Genomic DNA, 8,769 nt, shown 5'->3' on the forward strand with positions numbered 1-8,769 from the left:
CCATCAAGTTCTATAAGAACTTGGGATTACTTAGCTTGGAAATTCATCATCCAATCCTTTCTATCTTGCTAGACAGCAAAATTGTGCTGTAAGTTTGTGAGCATTAAACAGAAGCCAGATGAGAACTTATATCATATGTGGGAGAGGTACAATGCTCTACTTCGAGATTGTCCATATCATCAGTAGTACAATGAGGTTCTAGCTCATACTTTTGTTAAGGAACTTGATCACAACAAGGAAATTTTTTTAGATTCAGCTGTAGGTGGTCAAGCATAGGAATTAATGAATGATGAGTTATATACCTTGTTGAACCAAATTTCATAAGAGAATCCTGACTGGCATTCTGACTCCTAAAGTGCTACAAAGAAGGTTGCAGGTGTGTTAAAGGTGGACTAATTTACTGATATATCCACTCATATTTTTGAATTACAGACTAAATTCAGCAATATGAAATTGGGAGTTACACAGCCTGAAACAACAGCTAATACAATTCATCAGACGAGTGCTTTGTGTGAGATTAGTGGCAAAAGTGATCATTCTGTAGCCATGTGTGGTGAAAATCCTGAATAAGTTATAGATAATGCTCGACTTACACATCAATTTAAGTGTAAGGTGTTCTTTGTCAAAATATTTACCTAACTTTAGAGTCGGGGTCAAATTCTCAAGGAAAAATGTGAGTGGTGATTAAATTAATTCAAAATGATAGATACAAGTTAAATTCAAAAAAATAGTACAAAAAGATAAAATGGGGGATAGGTCCCTACAATGATGTTTCTTTTTTATTCTTTCTAGTATAAATTTAGGTCTAAGAATAATTAGAGTTTTAACACTTAAAAAGAGTTCTTGGGATTATGCACTACTAAGGGAGTGACATGTGGGAGTTATTCATCTACATCAATATAGTAAATCAAATATGGGTTGGCTTTGTTATAGATTTTGATGCTAGTCTTTCAATAAAACACCAAACTTTTGGCCATTGATTCTTTGGAATACCCAATAGGTGTGTTCAACAATTTGTAACCATAACCTCAATCAAGCCATCCCTATTTCTAGGATAATACCCATGGCATAGTTAACCTCATATTCACCATTAAGTCTAAGATAGTGAAAATTTAGCATACTACACACATAATTGCCAATCATTGCTTCAGTCTCCACATTTCTCTTTCGAGGATGACACAGATTCCTAAAGTACACCCAAAACCCTTCTTTTGAAGATGGCCTTGAACTTTTTAGAGCTTGGAGCTTTCACCCATCGAACCCTTATGGATATTTGGGAATTTCACCCATAAAATCCTAACCAATGACAAAGCCCATAAACATGAACTACCAAATGGATGCTAACAATAACAACCCACACACACTTAAACCCCTATTCATATATTACCCCAAGAATGAGATTTAGCTACACATAAGATAAATAAGAATAAATATACCTATAATATCCATTGAAATTATTTGTTGAAGATTTAAGTGAATGTTACTTCAAACTTGAATTTCCCAAAATATAAGCAATGGAAGTAAGCAATTCTTCTAATTAGAAAGTTTCCAATGCATTCTTCACCCAAAATTTATACAATATTTCTTCTCCATAGATAAAGGCTATGAACTATCCAAAACTAAAACCTAAAAATTGGGAAAGATGGAATTGATAATCCCTTAAATAAAAGGAGTTTGAGTTTTAAATGAGATTTGGAGATAGATGGTCAATATAACATTTCTGCCTTTGGGCCATTTTTGTCCCCCACACAAGCGCAAAAGATTGATAGCCATTGTGCACACTACAATCTTTGTTAGTTAATTACAATCGAAGTTGCTTGACTAGCTATACTTGGCGTGATAGAGGACGAATGCTCGCGATCACAACAATTGAGGGCTAGATCCTGATCCTACATCATCTTGTCCAGCTCTTGCACATCAATTCCCTTTTTGATCTTCTTCAGCTAAATTTTGCTTCATTTTTTCTCAGCACTTGTACACCTGCAAAATAGGGGAATTAGTACATTTAACCCTAAATTTGACTCACTTTTACATTCAATTCATAGTAATGTGCATGACTGTTAAGTGCAAATGAGTGGTAATATCATCACTTATCAGTGATATTTATGGGTAATTCTTAAAGGCTGGATTATGTAAATGCCTACAATCTAACATGGCTGACTAATCCACCAAATCCATCATGGAACAACCAATAACAGTTGTTTTAGCCATAACAAAATCAGGCCTTAACTCAATCTAGCAATATGGAAGAAATGCTAAAACAAGTTTTACAATCTCATGCATAGTTGGTAGCAGATATGAAGAGTCAGCAGGTGGCTACAAAGAACTTGAAAGTGCAGATAAGGAAAATTCAGCAAGCAAAAATAACAGGCCTCAAGGTGGTGTTCCAAGTAACATTGAACCTTCAAATCCTGTAATGGTAATCACTTTAAGGAGAGGTAAAAAGCTCAATAAGAACCTCCAAAGACAACTAAGGAGGTAGATGCTCAGATAGCTCCTAAGCAGATAGATGAAAAAGTTTCTAAAAATTTGAAGAAATCTAAGTTGTCAAAAACCAATGTTGTTGAACAAGAGAATCATAGACCACCACCACCTTTATTACAGAGGCTTAGAAAAGAGAAGGAAGATGCGTGCTTCAAGATTTTCTTTGTCACATTTAGAGAGCTTCTTATTAATCTTCCTCTTTTAGATGTTTTGTAGGGAATGCCCAAGTATACTAAGTACTTAAAGGACTTGGTCACTAACAAAGTAAGCTACAGGATATTAAGACAGTAGCACTCACTAAGAAGTGTAGCTCTTTGGTGATATAGAAAATACCTAAAAAGGTTAGAGAACCTGGGTGTTTCATGGCCCCTATTCAAATTAGTAGCAATGAGGTGGTCTACGTACTTAGTGATTTTGGGAAAACTATTAACTTGATGCCCCTCTCCTTATTCTACACTTTGAGCTTGGGGAAATCGAGACCAAGCCCTATGATACTCTAATTTTGGAAAACTGGAGCATAGACTATCCTGAATAAATCATAAAGGATGTTTTCATCAAGATGGGTAAGTTTATTATTCCTACTATTTTTATTGTTTTAGATTTTCTGGAAGATGAAAGAGTGCTAGTAATCCTGGGACATTAATATTTGTCGAAGGAAGGGTCATTGATAGATGTGAGAGAGGGCATGCACATAATAAGGTTGGATGAGAAAGAGGCATTTCAAAGTGTACAAACCACTAAACACACTATCTCACTACAAAGATTTGTACATGATTACAGTGATTGATGGAGATAAGTATGAGGTGGTGGAGTTTAATCCACCAAAGACCTTTAAGACTTTCTTATTATGTAGCCCAAGACACAACCAAATCGCCCTAAAATAATGCAGATTAATGATCCTGAAAAGGCTATTGTTGTGAAAGTTATTGAACTTAAGATTTCAGACTAAATAGGTAAGAAACGTATTAGAAGATGGCCTCCAACTAGGAGGAAGAGAATGAAGAAGAATGGATGAGTATTAGAATGGGTCATTCCATGCAATATAAGAGAATACTTTATTTATGACCAATATTTAGTGATAAATTAATAATCTCGTTTTTGAAAGTACATGTATTAGGATGATATTATACGTTGGTCCTTAATATTGTATTTTATTATGAAGGTACAAAATCTGGTCCCTAAAAAATATTTAATTTGTCCTAAATTATAATTTTGATATTTAAGTGGGAAAAACAAATGCTAAAATATAATATTAAAATTTTAATCATTTATTTTTATTTTACTAAATATATTAGTACGCGCCTTTTCTTTCTTGTTTCACTAAATATACTAAAATACACACTTTTTCCTTTCTTTGTTTAATTTTTTGAAAACTTTTAATTAATTAGAAGAGCTCTCTAGTACACGCACTATTGTACATCGATTTATCATTTCACTTTCTCAAATAGGGTTCACAAATTCACCCTAGGGCCTCATCAATATACAAACCAACTTGCAGATGCACAACGATCGACGGAGCAACTTCGCCAATTGTTTTTTAAATTTCTCCAGTTATTACAGCTAAAATTTGGCCTAATCTTTATTTTTATCTCTCTCGTGAATTTGAGGTATAGTTTCTTTTCTATCTATAGTTACTCCTTTCTTTCAAAATTATTCTAAATTTTTTTTATTGATTGGTTTTTTAAGCTATTCTTATATTCTTCCAACTTTATTTGATCAGAATTTGTTATTTTTTTTATTTGTACAACTTAGTAATTTACTATTAAAATTTTCAATTTATGGATGGTCAGTTATCCTCTCTCTATCGTCTAGTTACTAGGAATAGTAATGGGAATTTATGGATGGTTAGTTATCCTCTCTCTATCATCTAGCTACTAGGAATAGCAATGGGATTTAGTGGGTTTACTACTATGTGGGGCAGGGCGAACCAGTCTATGAGTTTGGCTGGGCTGGACGGGGTGGACAAAGACTTATCTTTAAGCTTATGGTGACTTATCCTTAATGGTGTATGTGTTTATTGGACATATTAAACATATGTCTATAACCAGTATGAACATCTTTCAAGGTAAATTTTCCTAATAATTTGCAAACCCAATAAAAAGATCAGTCTAATATGTAGACCAGAGCAGATTCGTAGAAAGGACAATACTCATGTCTGGCCAAAGACTTGACTAATATTATCTTTAACATGACCTGTCATTGATATACCTATCTATTCACTGTAGTGCAGCCTCTAACTTAATCCTTTACAAGTTCAATTGTTAAATTCATCAGTACCCCAGAAAGTTAACTTCTGAAATTATGTGACTTTCAAATAGTAAATTTTGCTATTGGACCTATAATAAGATCATCTGCTTTGACTATTTTTCTTTTAAAGTACATGACAAATTCCATATCTTGTAGCAGTAATAGGTGGAATCACTTTATATTGTCTGAAATTGGCAGAACATTTTAATTTGTTATTAATTTTTTGAAAGTCAATGTTGTCAATGACACACTTAAAGCGCACTTAAGCCTTTACGTGAGACACAAAAAGCGGTAAGCACTTTAATGCCATTATCAAGGCTTCAAGGAACTCTTTTCATTCCAATAAGTGTCATCCTAAACAGGCGGCCCTAAATAATTTAAACTTCACCTTTATTATGTCTTTGTCTGTATATTTATCATTCATGCTTATACTTATTAATATTATATTAGCACATATATTTTTATATTTTTTTCCTTTTGAACCTTTCATCATTAAAGCCAACACTTTATTTGTGTTTTTTGATTTTTGCATTTGGTAACATTTAAACCAACATTTGTTGTTTTAACTAATACTTATACTACAGTTCATATTTTAATCAAGAATCTATCTTCTTGATGTTATACTGAGTTGCTATGAGCTTATAAGTTTTAAACATTTGTAGATTAAGGATATTGATTTAAAGGTCTCTAGTGCGTACAAATATAAGTCATCAACGACAATTAGTACTAACTGGAAAGGTCATAGACCATATCCTGATGTTTATACAATATCATAGGGTGTTTCATATCCTTTTCCACCAGTAAGTTTAAGTTCTACTCCATCTTGGGATTTTATAAATGCTGGAAATCTAAGGAATCCATAGACTGATTCAAGATTTGCTAAAGGATTTATTGGTGGTGGTGGTGGTGTAGAATTTATTTTTTAGTCTGGTGATGTGGTGGTGGAAGATGATGGACAAAAGGAGTGGACTGCACATGTTGAACCTGGGGTTCAGATCACATTTCTTTCTTTCCCTAATGGAGAAAAAAATCTTAAACTAATCCGATTTAGGTATATATCAATCTCATTTCATTTCTACCTTAAAAATTTAGCAGAGTATAAAGTATTGGACTAAGATGAGCTTAAGTGAAGTTACTTGCAACTTATCCCAACTTTTTTTTAATTAGTCGTAGTCTAGAATGATATTATGGGAATTATTGTTATTGACAACTTCTTGCCTATGTGTAATGAAAGCTTCTATACATAATCTTGTCTTAGGCCAATGTTTAGTCCCTTTCATTCATTCATGAATTCTTATTGAGTTTCCATTTTCTTTGTTCCCTTCGTGTCTGCTAAAATATCTCACTTGTTTAGTATTGTGCCTTCAAATATCTTTCTTACTACATGTGTCATTCTTATTATAAAGTTGATGTGCTTTGAATACCATCTAAATTGATGACCTATTTAATTGAATGTATCTGTGTTGTGTAGCTTTCTATTTGGCCTGATAAGTTATCACATTGTCCATTTTCTATCTGTAATATTCTTACTTAAAATATTTGTTTTATTTGTACCTTGTTAAAATACCCATTAATAGTCCTGACAATATATATCACCAGGTTCTTTTAAAGTGGGGACTTGTTCAACAAATGGAAAGCTCAAATATGGTGGGAAGAGAATAATGGAAGAATTATGGAGCTCTACAATGTTCACATATTCAATAAGCAAGCTCTTAACACGCCTGGACGATCTGAAGATTGAGTAAGTTAGATTTCTTCTTTGAATTATATTAACGCAATTATATGGATAAATTGCTAAATTTATTGATACACTTGGTTATAGTAGAGGTAAATCCATTTGATTTCCAGTGTAGGGTAATTTTTATCCTTAAATGACTGATAGGGTCAGGATTCCCCTAGTTGGGCAGTTTTTTTTATATGTATTAGCTGACAAGTTTCCGCTTCATTAGCTAGTTACCCTTCTCAAAGTAATAAGCTAGCCGTACTCATCATGTCTATAGGCAAGAAGTTCATACTTTTTTTAGTCTAAAAATCACTAAAATTTACTTGATTTAGAAGACCTTGAACTCTTCAAGCTCTGTAATGGGTCAAATTTTTAATAGCATAAAGAGATCGATATCCAATAACATTATTTCTGGAGTTGTTTTATATTGATTAATCATTATGTTCCTAAAGAAATCTTGAAGTATTCTACTATACAAGTGTAAAAATTGTAGCAGAAGAGAAATATTTCATGCACTTGTACTGGCTAATCATTAGTTTGAATTTTAGATAAAGCTTTAAAATAAATAGTACTAATAAATTGCAAATGGAGATTAATGTACCTGAGATGTTTCTCTGCAGAGAGATTCCAATTATTCGAGGATTAGATCTGCTATGGATAGCCCATTGATGACTTCTACAACAAATAAAGGACTGGAAACCAAGCCATTACTATAAATCATCTGGATCAACTAGTTTCCCAATGGGCGACATGTCATATATGGACGTATCAAGGACAACCACAGACTTTGGGATAAAGCTTCACTTTCCACTAGAAATTCTAGTGAAATGGAGTAAGAATAGGTAGAACACGATGAGCCTGGTGTGAATATAACCATCAGACAACTAGTTGATGGCACCAGAAGGACTTAAAAACTTTACCATGTCTTCTAGTCAAGGAATGGGAACGATACGTAAGAACTCCATGGTTCTTGATAACGAGTATATGTAAGTTCATACTCCATTTTCTCTATCGACTAATCAAGTTAAGAAATGCACAAAAGAGGGTGAAACAAGTAAGTATTTTTTAAAATCTATTGAGTTTTTGATTGCATATATAACTTAAGTATTAGTAATATGAATTGCTTTCTCTAGGTGCTATTGGTAAGGGACAAGAAGAAGGACTTAAAAGTATTACCATGTATTCTAGTTAAGGAATGGGAACAATACGTAAGAACTCCATGGTTCATTAGAATAAGTATATGAAAGTTCATACTCCATTTACTCAATCGACTAATAAAGTTAAGCAATGCACCAAAGAGGTTTAAACAAGAAAGTATTTTTTTTTCAAATCTATTGAGTTTTTTTCAAATTATGTATTATGTTGTGTATTTTTTATTGCAAGTTCATACTCTATTTGATTGCATAGATATAGCTTAAGAAATGACACATCCTTCCAACTTCCAGTAGAAGAAAAAATGTTACGCTGCCTGACATTGTGTAGCATCTCTTATGGTGCCTGACAACCTTCCAACTTCTAGGGCTTTCTTCAGCTTATCAAAATAGTTTACTTCTATTTTCTATCTAATGTTAAAACAGAACTTTTTCGTCTTGTTTGTTTATCACTCAAGGTAAATGGCCCAGCCTCTTTGTACTTCATTGGGCTGTCGCTGTCGTGTTTCATTGATCCGGATCAAACCAGTCAAGCCATCTCGGTTGACACTTGTTGACATGATTATTAAGTATTTAAATATTATTATGCTACTTCTCTTTTTAAGGCAATAGGTTTAGTACTAGAAAATATTACATATTTAAGCAACAATAATTAAAAGAACAGAGGAAAGAACTTTTAGAGAAAACATGATGAGATATGTGGTATGTAATGTATACACATATTAACATAACAAATTTAAGAGTCGAGAGTAGTGGGAAATATCAAAGTACACTATGACACTATAGAAAAAATTATTAAGGAGGAGGCTATAATAAAGAGCAGATACCTTCTTAAACAAAAAAAATTTGATCCTAGGTAACTACATTGATCTATTTTTCTTTTGTGTTTACTTTTAACTTTTGGATGATTTCTTAGGATTTTGTCATAAAATGTTGGGTAGGTTTTATAGACAAGTACATGGTTATGTCACTTTACTTAAGCAGTAGAGCACCGTCCTTTTCAACACTTTAGGATAGTTCTCATATCCTAAATCAAAAAAGCACTATTATTCACAGGACCATACTTAAACTACTACTTATGGAGATAGTCCATGTCATACTATTTTTCCACTTAAGATAAATAGAATACTTTCACTATACATGGCTATAAAAAGTATGATTGTA

At 32.8% G+C, this 8,769-nt stretch overlaps 1 pseudogene; it reads left to right on the forward strand.

The window, feature by feature from the left end:
* The first annotated feature begins 447 nt into the window (after positions 1-447).
* LOC107841363 lies at positions 448-7,365 on the forward strand (annotated as a pseudogene).
* Positions 7,366-8,769: the final 1,404 nt, after the last annotated feature.

Source organism: Capsicum annuum, chromosome 9 (assembly GCF_002878395.1).
Source record: "Capsicum annuum cultivar UCD-10X-F1 chromosome 9, UCD10Xv1.1, whole genome shotgun sequence".
Taxonomy (NCBI): domain Eukaryota; kingdom Viridiplantae; phylum Streptophyta; class Magnoliopsida; order Solanales; family Solanaceae; genus Capsicum; species Capsicum annuum.